At 43.7% G+C, this 17,640-nt stretch overlaps 1 protein-coding gene across 1 annotated transcript in view; it reads left to right on the top strand.

Moving 5' to 3' along the window:
- Positions 1-2,122: 2,122 nt before the first annotated feature.
- The window catches only part of tanc2b (tetratricopeptide repeat, ankyrin repeat and coiled-coil containing 2b), a 69,888-nt gene continuing 54,370 nt past the window's right edge, over positions 2,123-17,640 (top strand). The window contains exons 1-2 of the mRNA XM_047031898.1: positions 2,123-2,364; positions 7,086-7,331. The gene's annotated coding sequence lies outside the window, so the exon portion shown is untranslated. The remainder of the gene's footprint in view (positions 2,365-7,085; positions 7,332-17,640) is intronic.

Genomic DNA, 17,640 nt, shown 5'->3' with positions numbered 1-17,640 from the left:
TTACATCATCACGAGTTACAATAATGAATGTGGCTGAGAAAGTATCAACTTGTACCCTACCTGTGTGAAACGTACCTGATACTCATGATCCATCCTTCTTCTTACTTCATGCATATGGTCAGCGTTGGTAAGGTTTTCCGCTGCACGTCTTTCCCAGTTGTACATTTTGAGGAGAATCCTTGAGCTAACGAAACAATAAGGACTTACTACAAAATCGCAAGACAGATGTACAACTGAGCTAGGTACTGTTTGAAGTTACGTTTCTGCATGACTCAATGACTTACATAATCGGGGCTAGATTTTCACTCTTAGCTAGGCTAATATTTCTAAACAGAGACGTGTACGTACACCCAACACCTGCACCCAGCAACACTGTCACTAACTACGGTTGCCGTTCCGTGATTGGTAGACTACTAGCCTAGTTCTAATCAGCAGTGAGTGGTGTTAGGTAGCTACAACTAATAATTTAACTATCTAAAGCCGTATATTTACAGCTACTATTCATTACCACCCATATCTAAAAATCGTCCGGTCAGTCGGTAGCTGATCATAGTGCTTAGCTAGCTGATAAAATGTGACTGGCAACTTCCCCAAGTTATGCTTTCTCCCCTCCCGATTCGTTTCCATGGAGATTGTGCGGGCTCGCAGACGCTGCCTGGCTGTACCGTAGACACATGGCTGTGTTCAGCGGCGTAAATTATAGATGCTGCATGCAACTTAAATTATGTGGACATTTTTACACAATGTGGTGTTGGAGACCGCAATATACGATGGCTATTTGTGAATCAGTGAATCCAGAATTGTAGAGCTATTGAGGAAATAAATACAGTCTTAAAAAGGTGAACGACTTGCTGGCACAAACATGTAGCAGAGACATTATTTAGCCTAGACTACCTATTGGTTGCGGGCAACATTTGTGAGAGAGTAGCCCTACACACAAGGCCTTCTTCTCTTCTTTTATGGTCTGGCAAAATGCTTTAAGACTTTAATGTTTTCATATAGTCACCATGGAAACATTGCAGTGGCTGGGGATTTGATGTCTCAAATTTGCCAAATGCAAACCATCTTATTAAACTGGCTTAATGTTTGCTTAATGTCTCCTTAGCAACTGTAATGCTGCTGTTGTCATGCTTTAAAAGTAATTCATAGTGCAAATGTATGTTTCTCTGTGGCTGTATGCCTCTTTCTATTATAGTGCTTAGGATAAGCAGATAAATCCAACAAAACAGTTACTGTATAGCTTGGCCATCAATGTCCAAGCTATGCTCACAGCAGGTGGTGATACTCACAGCAGCTTGTTTTTCAAGAATAGTTTTAAAATATGTACTGTGACCTCTGGGCATGGACCAGCCCTATTAGCTGGAAACTGTATCTCTATGCCATCCAATATGTATGAGTGACAGCAGAGTCTAGCACCCCAGTCTCAGAAATCAACATCTCAGTATTGGAGCGATCAAACTTCGACCTGAGGGAAGGTTTGCAGTAGGGCTGCTGCGAAGGGTTGGGTGGATTTTCACTGATCAGCAAAAGACACAGGGCCAGGTTCACTCTTCCGACTACAATGATCACTCCACATCAAACTTCACCTGTGTCAATCTCCCCTCTCATTAACTTTGTCAACAACCGTGACATGTTTTACTCTGCCAGTTTTCAGATGTAAAATGGAGTCATATCAGCTTTGCTAGGCCACTCTATGAATATGTATCCATATGTAGGTCTATTAGCCTACTGTATAAAATAGGCTTTCTTTTCCATGACTACGTTTTCTACACCCATCAGCCTAAACATGAGCCAAAACTATAGATCCACAATACTCATTTAAAATGAATTGAAAAACTGAATTGAGCAATGAAAGTAATTTCTGAATGGCACCTTCAATCTGTAATCTCACCTGTAATACATATCGGATGCCAAATGCTTGGGGGCTGCGAAAAAAAGAATTTAGCATTGAGTGGCATCGACCTTGTCCCTTCTAATAATGAACGAGTCAGGGATTAGTGCCCTGCCTCCCATTCTCATGAATTATGCATCATCTTCCTGCTCTATGGCCGTTTGCAGAAGTTGCACCGGCAGGCGTGCTAGTGTTCCATATTGTGGCTCTGGGACTGTGGCACTGCACTCATGCCTTCGTTATGAATCGTAAAGGGAGATTTGGATATAGGCTACTTCTCACATCTTTCTGTGCTAAAGTTCCCAAAGGTTGACAGGACTTAACGTTCGGAAATTACGGAATTGACATGTTTAATGTTCATTACTTTGGACGGTCAAGAGAGCGCTGGAATCAAGCAAGCATTTTAGACTGAATCGGAATGAGACTGCAATTCGCACGCAAATCTGCCACGGGACCTGAAGAGATCAAGAAAGGTAGGCTATTTGGCAAAAATTTCGTGTACAATTTAGGACAGCAAAATTCTGCACATCTGCACAACCGTTCGTATCATTTGGTAATCTGATCAAATGTTTATTATTCAGACAAGGATTAGTTCAGGTATTGGATAATCTTGCTTTGGCTAATTGAATTTGTCTAGTTATTGATGTCCGGTCTGTACAGTAAGTGGACACATTCGTACACAGTAGGATTTTAACGTTATCGTAGGCTGCTGTCGCAAATGCAATGACACTTTTTGTTCTTTTTGTTGTGGATGTATGTCAACCATTATACATTTATCAGCCTTTAAGTTTATTTTAATTAATAACATCACTCTAACAAATCCACGAAAACAAGACTAAACTAGGATTAGTGTCTCAGAAGCTGCTCTTGAATCCTCGGTGGTTTCAGGAAGATTATACAATTCCCTTTTCAATTGTCTGTCAGACATTCCTCCTGACACTATGACTGTTAATATCTGCTGTGCCTGTTGTCCAAAAGGTCAAAAACTATACACTTTTCACCAATGGGAAATGTAACTCTAATCAACAAGCCCAATTTGTATTTTTGCTAATTGTTTGATAATAATGGGTTAAAAGAAACAAGAAAAGGTATGGGCCACACAGCAAGATCAGAAGCAAGGTCAGTAGAATCACTTCTCAGGATTAGTTTGACTAAGGAGGTGATTTTTTGGTAGAGTTGTTCTGCATTTCAGCCAAACTGACAACTCGTCTATCATCTTTACAACTTTCTCACTTCCAATCAGAAGTAGATAAGTGAGTGAGTCCTTATCACACTTACTCACATGTGCTTTTTAGGATGCTGGAGAGTGTGGAAATGTTTCCATTATGAGGTAAGGTTTTTGCACACAGTTCGTTTAGCAAACTGTTGCTTGCTTATCTCTTCCAACAGGGAGTGACAAGGCCCTTTTTTTCCATAATCCCAGCCAGACGCCATCCCTACAGCCCCACAAACAGGTCAAAGACAGGGGTTGTCATGAAAGTTAAACCTGAATCCATTCAATACATAGGTATCATATGGCCTTTGAGAAAGAGCGTTTCACTCTTTTAACAGAAATGTATTTTAACTAATGAATACATATATAGACTGAATATTGCTACTTAAACCTCAGTAGTTCCTAGTTGGGATGTGGAAGTTCATGGGTTTGGCCATGAAATAATACGAGAGTGTGTGTGTATTTTTTGTACTGTACAGCAGAAAACATGTTGTGTAAGGGAATTCTGATGATTTGTTGCACACCCTCTCTGACCAGTAAGTCACTTTGAATCGTGAGAGTGTGCAAAGCAATCTCCTCAGATGTGCAAGGCCAGGGGCGTTATGGCATTATCACACAGTAGCTGCACACAGGGCAGCACCAATCTCTCTCTCAGGAATCATTGGTGATTTAACATGGTGTGGAAGCCCGAGATAAAGACGCTGCTGATAGCCTGCCATTAAGCCTCGTTTACAGGAATGAAACGACACAGCAGCCCTTTCATGGTGTGACGAGGTATCTCTCTTCCTGTGCTCGTTTGATTTAGTAAATAACGAAACAGGCCATCTCCATAGCCTGCCATTACTGCTGTAAGGAATCCACAGAGGTAAACAAGGTCTTCTGTCAGAGGAGTGTGTCTGTTATGACTCTTAGCCCTCTGTCACCATACAGCTGGGAGCAGGAGACCTTTCATGTGTTGTGATTTGACAGTTTCACCCTCCTGTTTCACTGGGCCCGTGGCTAAATGGATGCAAGACCTGAGGTCAGACTGCAGCTGGGAGTGTGCAAATGCGGTACATTGTGTTTGCATTGTAGGGAATACAGGGAATGTTTTGTCAGTCATAAAGCAGGCTGTTTTTTTGTGATGTGGAAATACTGGGTGTGACAGTGAGTGTAGGAGTTGGGCAGTCTTAAATGATGAACAGTAGCATTGTTAGACGGAATGTAGTCCAAACCCCAACTGCTCTTTGTTTCCCCATGAAACCAACTCTATTTAATCTGCTGTTTAAGAATGTGAACCGATGGTAATTGGCTATTAAAAAGATAGACCTTTTAAGCAAAGCAGCAAGTGATGTGAGTAAAACTATTATCTTTGAAATGTGAATTTAGTTTATAAGACACACTGCAGTGCAGGGAGTACAAAGACTGCCTGACGTGCTGCTTGACACATAGCGCATGGGAAGATAAAATGGCAGCAAGCCTAGTTCACTTGAGCCGTTCTCTTCCAGCAATTTGAGTGGGGAGGCTGCTGCTTTGCCTCCAAATAACAAAAATGTGTCCTTGTTCAAGCGTTCCTTGTGTTATCAACGACCACGCAGAGTGCTTTCTTAAATCTAAAAACACTCCAGTACCTCTGACCGAAAAATGCTCCTGGAGGGGCAAGACTAAAGGATGCTTCTTCAAGTGTCATTTATGCTAGTAGAACAGATTGTGAGGTCAAATCCAATCCTAGTCCAGATTTGTGCAAATTATCTAATTTAAACCTAACACTAAGTTTGGTATAATCTTTTGAACATACTGTTTCCTCCAACCTAATGTGAGATTTTGTGAGTTGATTTTGTGTTGTCACACGTCCCATCTACATTTACTGCTGGCCACTTTCCCTCAGTAACAGCATAAAAGAAACATTCAGCAGGCTGTGCAGTGAAACTCCTATTACACCCCAGATGTGTTCAAGAGTAATACGAAACACAGGTCCCACTCAGGAAGACATCCCCCAGGGAAATGCTGGAGTCAAATCAGAAAACTGATGAAACAGCATCAACTTCCTTCATTTTCTGTTTAGGAGACTTGGCAGATGTATAGGAAGGAGTGGCTGACAGACTAAAAACCTGAACCACTGGATGTATATGGCTCTTAATGTACCTGTCTGCACTTTTGCACAGTCCTTGTGCTAAACTGTAATGTTATTGTTTAGGGTAATATTCTTATCAATACTTTTTTTCTGAAAAGTGACCAGATAAAAGACACAGATAAGGTGAAGGCGTGACATACATTTTCACCATAAGTTTCCTATTGTGAAAAGTGTCAGGTAGACTTACAGCAGTGGCTTACTCTAGGTGTGTGGATGGATTCAGGCCTTACAAGCAATCAGAAACAGGTAGGAGAGCATGTCTTTACTTAAAAGATCTGTCAGAGAAATGTTGATGGTCAATATGATTGCTTCAGTTTATTTGGCTTTTTATTTAACATATATGGAAGGATTAGAAGAATAACACTAAGCACTTGTTTCTAATTGCAAAACATCTGTTTAATTAATTGTGATGAATTTGCAGTGCCTGTCAAGTATGGAAAATCATTGCAAAGTGTTCCATGGTTGGTCAAAATGTGGAAACAATCGGGACATCCAGAAATGACTTAAAGCCTGTGTGACATCCTTGGGGAGATGTAATCATTGTGAGTCACTGGTCGTCTCCAGAGTACTATTGTGCAGCAGTGACATTCTGTCCTTATACGTGCCCTGCTGTCTCATTTTGGTTCCAGGCTGTTTACAGAGGATGTAAGATGGAGTAGGACCTACTAGGATACAGTCGAGAGCTTGGTGTAGGGCGTTTCAGCAGTCAGGAATAGATTGGGCTGTTGACAATGTTTCCCTAGTTGTTAATGATGGAATCTTGGCTAGTTTATGTAGAAGGTAATGTATAGCCTCACAGTCATTTAACATCTAATATGCTGTATTCAAGGCTCCTTAATTATTAATGAATATTGATGGCCACTAGAGGATTCCTGCTTTGAATACATGCGCTGTCAACAATCTCGCATCTCAGATGTAAGTTTCATAAATTTTTCTACTTCTCTTTCTCTCTGTTATTGATATATGTTGGGTCATTCAGTGTGGAGTCGGGTGTCCATTAATGTACTTTTTACTTGTGTTTTTGTTTGTTATTGCTATGTTCGTGCAGAGCAAAAATCTCTGCCATTTTACCAGCCTGCCATAACTAGTCTTTTAAATCAAAATGTCGGGTGCTGCACAGAAGCTGTTCACAATGGCACCCTGTGAGCAAAATGTGTTTATGTTATGTGTGTTTTGGAGTTTTGAAAAGCTCGCAGCAGTAATGCTTTCATTTCTTTTGTGAATAGCTGGCTGTAAGAGATATGGCCCTGTTTTCAAAAAGGTACTGAGTAGCTCTGATCGATGCCTGCCTGGGGGTTTTATGTAATTATTCTGGTCAGCCATTAAATTGTTGTCTGGCTACAAAATAGACTGGACACTGGACAGGGCCTTCTGAAAGGGAACGGAGAAGCTAGCAGTGGCCACCGCAATGACCATCACCATGGTAGCACCAAGACTGACGATCAGGAAGATGATTGGCTCAGCCAATAATAAACAGTCTAGAAGAGCCCCTGCCAGGCTCTTCGAGGAAAACCACCAGACTTCAAAGTAGGATACTAATCCCAAGCACAACGTTATAATATGGGTCTGTTGTGTTTTGAGCAGTGTGTCTCAGGCCTAACAGCTTCTGTCAGCTATTAAAGGGGCACAGAGCTCAAGGGCTGCAGAGAGCTATGTGCTGTGACAGGAGCTGGCAGACACATGTAGGATACATGGTGGCCTCTAAGACACAGCCCGGCAGTGGAAGCCTAGGCCCATTAAACCCTGGCTCTCCTCTGAGAGGGACAGTAACAACTCCCAACACTAGCCTTGGCTCAAAGTGCTGACGTCGACTTTTGTCTGACTAAATGCCTTCTGACCGTTGACACTGTCTCTTTTCTTCCTCTCAGATTCTATGGCGCTAAAGCAGACTGCACCAAGGAGACACCGGCAGTCAGGCAGTGTTCTGGAGGTTGTTTAAATGAAAGGAAGACATTGGTTAATGGACTGAATGACCAAAAGTACAGTTACAGGAAACATATGGAGGGCAAGGATTCTTATTTTCATCAACAACTGCCAGGCAAAAACGACCCTCCAGCCTAGCATCAACCCTGTGAGGCCAAGGAGATGTTGTGATATCCAGGCGATAACCTCAGGTAATCACTGGCCTCTGTTACATTTACCCAGTAGACGCACTGGACATGAGGAGGAGGATGCTGATGATCATCAAGTTTGTGGAGAGCATCTTAAGAAAGGTGCCTGTTCTTCAGTGTGGTGCATGGCCAGTATTTGCAGAAGCTACTGGAGGGAGAGTGTCAAATAGGGTGTGGCAACCAGACATCAACAACAAGCCTTTGAAGGAAAAAAAACTAACTCATTTAAGATTACCAAGCCTTAAATAGATTGTGCTTGATAGATTTGGTCTCTTTGTTCTTCCTGGTTACAGTCCTGGTGACAGTCTGGGCTAGCAACATGTGCTCTGAGTTTAGGAGGGCTTGCAGTCACAAATCCTCAGAGATTAGAAACAGTGCTAGGGATGTTCTCTCCTCATTCTCTTGTGACATATCTGAACTGATCAAAGAAGGTGATGTCAGTCATGTCAAGGTGTGTACGACACACCCCTCCCTGATGTAAACGTACATAAGGTGTTGTGTAACATGTACAAACACATGTCAACTTTCCAGAGATGGTAACTGGTCCCCACTGTAGACATTCACAGTCATGTTATCTGTTATAGTGCCGTGTTAGATCTATGTCTGGAATCAGACAGTGGTTGAGGGTTGGAGGCAGAGAGGAAGACACTTCACAACAGCAACCAAATATGGTGTTCTTTCTGGGTGTTGTCCATGTGAATAGACGATGGGCTGTTGAAGCATGGGTCAGTCATGATGTCTGGCCTTGTGTGAGGCAGCCTGTAGCGAGAGGGAAGTCTGCTCATGGAAGTACCGCCTGACAAGCTGGACCAGCTGAGAAACCAACCAATTGACGCCTTTGATTCGATCAATTCCATCTCGTCTCCGTCCTCTCACACAGTTTTCTTCAGCAAGCTGCTTTTCACCAGTTGCTGTCCTGCATGCTAAACGTGAGCTTGCCTAATTGTCATGCAGCTCGTTAAAACATTAGAGGTTGATGGGTTTGATGCTGGACTCGTTGGTTAACTCAGGCCTCAGTGGCATGGGAAGGGAGGCAGCTGTGGTGGCTCTTTGCTGAGAATCACTCGCTCAGGGGAAATTAATCAAAGGAGCACATAAAAGGGGCCTGTGTGGTTTTTCATGTCATTCCTACTCTAAGGTACTCCTGTGTGCCAGGACCAAAAGAATACCTTTTTGCTCAAAGGTAGGCCTATTTATTTTGTTTTGGCCACGTTGCAAATGTTAATGATTTAAAACACCTGAAGGTATGCCATCATTTTAATGGCCAAAGTAGCTTTCATACACATTTGTGTATTTTACTTTATGGTCAAAGAACAACGTGCAATAGAATGCTTCTAATATCTTTTGCTGAACAGAACATCTCCATTGCATTGCCCATGCAACAGTGAACATCAGTAATGACTCCAGTAGAGTAAGTCTGGCAAGTCTGTTGCAGATGCAAAGGTAACATAGCCATCAGATTATCCATCTGGCCCTTTGAGGGAATTCATGAAGATGAGATTCCACTGGGAGCCATGATGCACAGGTTTGTTAAAAACCTCTCCTCCCCCATCTCCTGTGCCAGCCGTCACTGGCAGCTGTGCCCAGTTTACAGCTGCCAGTTATTCCTCCCTCCGTCAACTCAAACAAATGAATTCAAAACCTAAAGGCCTTTATCAGTTTACTCAAACACACTGTGTAGTGATACACTGTATTGGCACAGTAAAACTCAAATGTGAAAGACAGACTGGGGAATCTATTCTGCAGGAAAGTTTTACGTTCACTCTTGTTGCAATTCAGTGTCCAAGGAAAGGTATTAAGAAGCAAGATGTTTGAAAATCAGGCATGTTTTATTTTTTCCTCCCCAGTGACTGCAGCGCACATGGTGGCCCCTGCTAATTGGCCGGGGGAGGGTGGGGGGGGGGGGGGGGGGGGGGGTTGATCCCCCCTGGGGTTCTGCCTCCTACAGCCCAGTAATGAGATCAGGCAGAAAGCTGACAGACTCCCTCTGCCATTCAGACACTGTGTGATCAGAGATGCAGACCATGTGTACAACTGATGACACACTTATTAACGCTTTTGAATTCACAACAGTATTTATCAAAGGAATTGTCATTGATCTTTTATTGATTGGTGTTGTGAATGCAGTCACTCACTCTGAAATGACTTGTGTCGGAGGCCAAGGAGGACAGACCAATCCACCTGGTGAAACCCTCATTCCACCAGGAAAAGATATCTGATATTTCAGAAAGACAGATTGTGAGAGTGAATGTAAATCAGCTACACACGTGATTCCCCTCTAGCCAGTGCTTACATGGGCTGAAATCATGTAGCCTTAATGTATGCACGCTCAAGGGCCGTCTGTTAGGGTCTCAGCTGTTACACATTTATTTGCGCACACCACACCATCCCTACCAATTCCACCTGCTCTCTCCTCCCTGCACCCTCTCTCTGTGTGTGTGTGTGTGAGGCCCAGTCTGTCTGAAGAGGGCAACACAGCTTCTCTAGCTAAGGCCCAGGTTGTGCAGCTTGCTCTTGTTGAAGTGAGGGGAGCAGGTATTCCTGCAGACATACCTCCAGCTCACTGCTGTCTGGAAGACGGGGGGACAGTGGCAGTGATGCATGTGTCTGACTACATAGTCTGTATCACACATTTACATTTAGCAGACACACTTATCCAGAGTGACTTACGGTAAGTACAGGGACATTCCCCCCGAGGCAAGTAGGGTGAAGTGCCTTGCCCAAGGACACAACGTCATTTGGCGCAGTCAGGAAACAAACTGGTGACCTTCAGATTACTAGCCCGATTCCCTAACCGCTCAGCCACCTGACTCCCCAGTCTATCTGCCCCTCTGCTCAGTTCAGTCAGCCGGGCCAAGTTAGTCCTCTAGCATCTGTCTCCTTCATTCTGCTAGGGACAGAGTCACGGTAAGGCTTTGACAAAGCCTATTTACACTTGTGCGTTTTCCGTGATTAGAAGAGTACAATTTGACGATTCCTTAGTGGTTGTGGAGAGCATTTAGATTTGCACTGCTCAATGTCTCATCATCTCAGCACTCTGGATTAGTAATCACAAGAGTGTGTTTATTGTAGCATAAAGGGTGAGCAGTAAAGGGCTTTTAACTGAATGAATAAAGCACATGGTTCATATATATTTCTTCTCTATAGCTAATTGAGCTTTAATAAAAAACATCTAATCTGTTTTAGAGTCTGTCATTGCACAGATCCTGGCATCATAGACTGTGCCCCTCATAGTAGCTCTAGAAGTCAGCCAGAGGATGCACAGCAAAAGATGGTAATTGCAAGTTCTTATTATGTTTGATTGGCATATGGTGTGGAGAGATTTCACATTAATTGATAGTGATGAGCTTTAGTTTCAAATTACCATCAGACGTCAATGTGTACCATTACTGGCCCTCTGTCTCTCTCTCTTTCTCTCTCTCTCTCTCTCTCTCTCTCTCTCTCTCTCTCTCTCTCTCTCTCTGTCTCTCTGTCTGTCTCTCTCTGTCACTCTCTATCTCTCTGCACTGGGTGAGCGAGTCCCCTGTCTCTCCCTTATACACTGATGTTATTTAGTCCATATGTGGAATTCTGAGACGTTCCCATTTTGTTCAAATTTAAAAGCTTATTTTTTATACTAGCGGGACAGTGTAGAGGGAGGAATTGCCGCTTAATGGACTTTATCTTGTTTTAATAAACCACAATAAAGGTTTCTCACAAAGAAGATGGTTTGAAAAGTGCATAATGCAGGTAAGAATGATTATACAATAAAGTTGCGTTTATAATCTGGGGAAGCTATTACCTATTGTTTACAAAATAAAGTGAACGTATTTGCATGCTGAAGCAAATTCATGACTCTCAATCCAAACCTGGGAGGCGTGCGAGAGGACCTGTTTGCCCGCTGAGCAGAGATGGGAGTTCCTCTGTAAGTGTGAAAGTGATGGAGGGGTACATAACGATACAAGACTGGCCCAATGCATTATTCATCACAAACAGAGTCGTGATTGTCTCTTCTCCTTCAGTGCTTACTGTTTCTATGAAACATAAACTCATATTCAAGTGAAGACCTGCGGTTCATCTCCCTGTCTTATTTCCCCAGAAATAATAAAACCTCAAAAGCAGTCTGGACCAGTTTCCCTTCTTTGTCGAGCAGACCATGTTGTTGTCTCACTCATTTGATTGGTGCCAAAAGCAATTTTTGGTCACCTTGTGAGACATCAAAGTATCTCACTCATGAACTGTTGCTGCAGGATTGCAGTACCACTATTGATCTGCACCCTTTTTTCTGAGGTTTCAGATCCATTCTCCCCTGAATATTTGACAGGTCGGCACCCACAAGCTTTGGGGTCTGTAGGGGCAGACAGATCCCTTGTGGGTTTGTTAGATGTCAACTGTGCTCTCTTACAGAGTTACAAATAGAAAATCTCATATCAATGCCTCACTAAGTCCTTGAAACCGATACTCTGAGTTTCTCTCACCTACACACAGCCTGATGTGACCAAAGACACTTGTCTGCATTGCAGCATGCAGTCTTTGCTCTGTTCTGTTGATCAAACTGTTATGTAAATTCATTCACTGTTTAACCTGTAACTTGTACTTCAATCAAATACAAATTAAGGTGTTTGCAGCTGAATGATAATGCTTGGAGTAGTGTCAGATAAAAGAAAATATGTACAGAGTTTATAGTGAGCTCTTAGCTCAAGTCAAAGGGACAACGCTTCCGGAGCTGGGTAGAAGTCACTCCATGCAGCATTTCTAGACTGACAGAAATGTGGTCTGACATTTGGAGAGAAACTGGGCGGTTTTTATTGACACAAAATCCGAGCCAACTGCAGTTTAGTCTTGTTGATGCCAATTGATGGTGCCATCTAAATGGTGCGGTCAAGCCAACAGGGTGTAATCTGAGGGTGAGTCGTCTCAGGCAGCCAGACCCACTTCTGACACGATTCATGGTGCTGGTGATCAACAAACGTCCATGTGTAGCCAGCTTTAGGCTGGCCTGGCACCGGCTAGCCTGGCAGCTGGGACCTGGCGAGACGTGAGGAGGATTTGAAATGTCTGACTTTACTTTGCTGTAAAAGTTCATTTTTAGATGCCCTCTTAGGCGTTGAACTCTTTGACTTTTGCTGCACGATGTCTGCTGCAGAGAACAAAGCCTGAAAACAACCTGGCCTCAGTCAAAAGCCAGCCAGAGTACAAAAGAAAATCCTATTCAAGAGAAAATAATCTCAGGATTAATAAGCAGACAACTAGCGCAGGGCTACAGGATCCTCCTTTATTTAATTCACAGGATTCAATTTGAAGACTCGGCGCTAGCAGAGTCATTGGCTGACACTATAAATGCCTCCATCTCAATGCAAATGTGCTCTCTTGCCAAGGTTGATTACCTGCCATTAGGAGCCTTCTGTGGAATGACCTTCCTTCCCCGTGTCATGACTTCATTTGCACCTTAAAGCCGCCTGTCAAACCTGGATCCATTCTTCTTTCTTGGCCACGGCCCATTTGTTTGAACAGGAAATGGACACCGCTGGCATACAAAATAAAGCTTCCACCAAAACGTATGCAGAGCCAAACGGTTGTGTATGTAGTAGACCGGTGATGGACATGCCTGTGTCATAACCCCATATCGGATGTTGTGAAGGGCCGTGATTAAGATAACGTATTGGATTAACCATTAGATTAGGATCTGTACAGTTGATCTCAGTGTGTCTGAAGATGCAGGTGGTACAGTGCTCAGAGTGACCAGTAGGTGTAGCAGTGATGTCTTATTTGAGCTGACAGGATGAAAGAGAGAACAGCAAGACAACTAACAGCAGCCGTCACTAGCATTATCTCACTGATGTTACGGCCCTGTCAGTTCATCTTATACACCTATTAGAGCTTTAACTGGGGGATTAGTGGGATCATCAAGGCCTGACCGTTGACCACTTTCATGACCATTAGGTACCATTTTGACTGTCAACAATATTAATACAAATGGTTTCATACCCCCAGCAACATCTCCCCTCCACTAATTCTCTTTGTCTCTCTCTCTGTCTCGCTCTGTCTCTCTCTTGCTCTCCTGCCCTTCTCTCTCTCTCTCTCTCTCTCTCTCTCTCTCTCTCTCTCTCTCTCTCTCTCTCTCTCTCTCTCTCTCTCTCTCTCTCTCCCTCCCCCCCCCCTCTGTCTCCCTCTGTCATTCTCCCTCTCCCTCGCTGCGGCTCATTCACAGTCACTGCTATTGTTATTCACAGTGACAGCACACAGATAGGAAGAGGCCCTTAATGCAGAACACTGAAAAGGAATGAAAACCCAGCCTCTGCTGCCACTGTCTCCTTGAGCACAGTCTATTCATTAATCAACCTTTTTTTTTTTTTCCTGGCACCACAAGTTGACACCACAAGTGCCAACTTGAATGGAAATGCCAAAGACACTGACTGAGTCAGATCTCAACTTTCAAACCCTATAGTTACAGAGCTCTTAGGGAATAAATAGGTTCATCACGACTTCCTCCGCCCCCCCCCCGCTGTCAGCCAGTGGAAGTGTTCTACACCTACCTGCTGAGCTCACAGCACTTCATCCCATTATTTGGTCATTCCCAGACGTCCTTTAAAACAAACTGAGGAAATTAGAGCAAAAAATAACGTTCCTTTTCATATGCTTCAATTTCACCATGATGAAAGGTGACATGTTATTTCAGTTGGTTCCCTGATTTGAGAGAGAGAGAGAGAGAGAGAGAGAGAGAGAGAGAGAGAGAGAGAGAGAGAGAGAGAGAGAGAGAGAGAGAGAGAGAGAGAGAGAGAGAGAGAGAGAGAGAGAGAGAGAGAGAGGAGAGAGAGAGAGAGAGAGAGAGAGAGAGAGAGAGAGAGAGAGAGAGAGAGAGAGAGAGAGAGAGAGAGAGAGAGAGGCCTGAGTTCTTCTAAACTGGGAGTCGTTTTTGGTCATAAATGTGCATGCCAATAAGCCTGGCTGTGTAGGAGGGTTTGTGTTTCCCCACAGAGGGATGACACAGCTGAAGCTGCTGATTATTTACTGGGCCAGAACGACGTGGGCTGAGTTGGTGTGGTGGTGGAGAGAGGGAGTCAGAGTGTGAGAGAGCGAGAGAGAGAGCGTGAGCGAGAGAGAGCGTGAGAGAGACAGACAGAGACAGAGACAGAGACAGAGAGAGAGAGAGAGAGAGAGAGAGAGAGAGAGAGAGCATTGTGAAGAGCCATTATACACCCTCCAGTGTTAGGAAAACCCATTTCTGGATGCATTCCGGTCTCAGGGTCCTAGGTGGTTCACATTCAGAAGACTACAACTTCTGACTCTAATATCTTCCTGCTTGTTTTTCCATGATTTCTCTTGTCTTCCAGACTGGTAGATGTGCCTTGAACCAAATGGTTCTCATGGTTGCTCCACACCCTCTAAGGAGACGTTACAGGAACGAGACAGAGAAATCAATACATTATTGATGACTTACCTACTATTAATATCCCTCTTGTTTCCACTGCTTCTGATCTAACATGATTAGAGTTCAACATCTGTGTTGCTTACCGAAGGGCAACCATGAATGAAATTCCCCCCTGTTATGAATGCACCTTCAGGTCCACTTGCACCTGTCAGTCTATGGGTAGGATTTTTGCAGTTTTAGTTTTTCAGGCTGGTTACTGGTACCCTTGTTAGTTATGTTGACATGTTTTAAGAGAGGTTCACATATGGCTGCTTTGGATGTCTCTTCAGAAACGTCCTTTACTCGTTTGTAATTTAAATGAAATGTGTCGAATTGGTTCAATTTTTCCCTTTTTGTTTATGGCAGAACAGTAGTCCCTGTAATAGTTCGAAGGTGACAGAAATGACACAATTAATAATGCAGAAATCATTGCCTTTGAAGATAGGCCTAATTATAACATGTTATATTCCAGTAGATTAATAAATGATAAGCTAAATTGATCAAATAATTAACAGCCACGCTCCCCTATTGCTTCAGCACTGTGCATTGATAGATGTACAGTCAGTGGTGCTAATTACCAAGTCCTATTAAGACTTAAAGCATAGTTTGTTTAATCCTAAATGAAAAGCTTTCAAGGAACTTTGTCACAATAATGTTGCCGTCACAACATGTACATTATTGGTACATTTAGTACACTCTCCCGTGAGGCTTTGTCGTCAGTCGTGTAATTTTCTAATGTTGTCTGAGTGTTTTCCTCTCGGATGAGTTTTAATACATATAATAATATAAATAGGGTGGTCAGGAGAAGCAAGAGATGAATCCCAGTGGCTGAGCTGCACCACACCACTGATCTTTGCCATTTTCAGGGATTTTATTGATTGCACATCAACGTTGTAATTATTGAAGGGTTTTGATGACTCATTGTTTTTTTTTTTACTGAGCTGTGGACCACCTACAGCTTTTTCTTTCAAGCGAACACATTTGTACTTTTGGAGAGGACAGAACAGCCAAGTCATGCAGAGGCACAGTTTTTCTTTACAAGTTTTTTTTTTCCTCTGGAGGGGAATTATGTGGTCGTCTTAAGCAGAGCTTGAGAAGGGTGGCATCTGCTTACGCACAGGATCATTAAGTACCGGTACATGTTGCTTCTTGGCTTCCCATCACACAAGGCCAGAAAACCGGGTCACACCGAGTGGGAATGAGAGATGAGTGTTTACGCTCCCTCGGAGATTGCGATATGAATATTGTGTATATGAGTGTGTGTGTACTTGAGCGTTCAGTTCTATTCTCGGATCTCGGTTCTTGCTACATTACGTGGACGTTTGAATCTCAACCATAGAGGACTCCTGCTCACCACAGACACAGCATCTTTAATGGAGACTAGATGTTAGACAAACTGTTGCTTTGCTGTGAAAATCACTTCAGATGTAGTCCCTGTGTTTATGGCCAGCTCGAATGATGGTGGTGATTATGGAGTGCCTTTAACAGCGTTTTGTTATTGGGTCATACAATCCCAGAGGAGAGCAAGGGAAAGCAGTACCAATCATAGTTTGAGGCTATTAAAGTAGAAAGAACTGAGAAGGAACGACACAGTTCAACTTTATAAAGGTCTGTTAATGGAATGGGCTGAGGGGGGTAGACAGTAAGGCAGCTCTTAGGAACTCTTTATCCAGTCATTAGGCCCATGGTAGAACAGACAGTTGTGAGCATGCCGTGTGTTTGATAAACCAGCCATTGTGGAACTTGTCAAGACAAGATGTGTAAGTATTTACACAGATGTTCTTCTTTGTCGTTGATTGTTCCTTCTTCATCACCAACCCTAAGACTATGGTTCCGTTTAAGTAGCCACTCATGAGCAAGACATGAAGATGAAATGCTGGACTTATAGTCTTTCTAAATGAAGTAGGAGCCACCATACTAGGCACCTCACTGCTCCATGGGGTAAGAACGCTGTCTGTCCTCCCCCTCCCCTCCCCTGGGCTGGAGCTTGTCTTGAGAGGCAGCGCTGACTCACTGCTGGAACAGGGAAGATCTGCTGCCTCAATCATTGCAATGATGACTCAGCACCCAGACAGGCAGACGGGGGTGTGTGTGTGTGTGTGTGTGTGTGTGGGGGGGGGGGGGGGGTTGGGGGTGGGGTGGGGGGGTAATTATGGAGGGAGCTGGAGTGTAATGCCAGAGGGGAATAGTGGATGTGAAGTCCGAGAAAAGAAGTCCGAGGTCAATCTTGTCAGCAGCTTTTTCTGTACAAGGATAAACGCTCAGCGTCTACCTGCCGAATGGAGTGTACTGTGTCGGAGCTCCTCTGCGCTCCCCTCCCACACTCTGTAGCGCTGCTGTTCTTCACCCACTCCTTAGCATAGCCTCCAGCCTCCAACACACTGCTGCCACATCAAAACCTCCTCGATCTCAGCTCTCTGGCCCCCGCCCAGACAGACAGGTCACTGGTGGTTTTGCATCACAGTGGTGGAGGACAGGAAAGGACTTTGGATGTGGGAGGTAGAGGAGTCTCTTCACTGTCTGCAGCTTACAGGACTAAAGATGGGTTTTGCAAGACTTATGTAAGATAGCCGAGAACAAATGTTCTTTATGTGGACCTACCACTGTAGCTTGTTTAGATATGTGTTCCTTGAATAGGCAGTAGCCTTTGTACTTATGTGAACCTTGTACAAGCAAGGCATTGCTGTGTATACCTACAGTAGCACCGCATTTTTCTATGCCTAGCAGACAAGTTGCTTTGTTGTGTACAGCAGTTCTCACAGTTTGATATGCCTCCTCTTCTCTCTCTTTCTTACTCTGCCGCTCTGCCTCCCTCCCTCTCTCTCCCTCCGTCTCTCTCTCTCTCTCTCCCTTTCTCTCTCTCTCTCTCTCTCTCTCTCTCTGTCTCTCTCTCCCTCTATCATTCTTTTTCTATCGGTTTCA

This window comes from Hypomesus transpacificus, chromosome 13, assembly GCF_021917145.1.
Source record: "Hypomesus transpacificus isolate Combined female chromosome 13, fHypTra1, whole genome shotgun sequence".
NCBI lineage: Eukaryota > Metazoa > Chordata > Actinopteri > Osmeriformes > Osmeridae > Hypomesus > Hypomesus transpacificus.
Note: the sequence above shows the minus strand (reverse complement) of the source record. Positions and strands in the feature narration are given on the sequence as shown.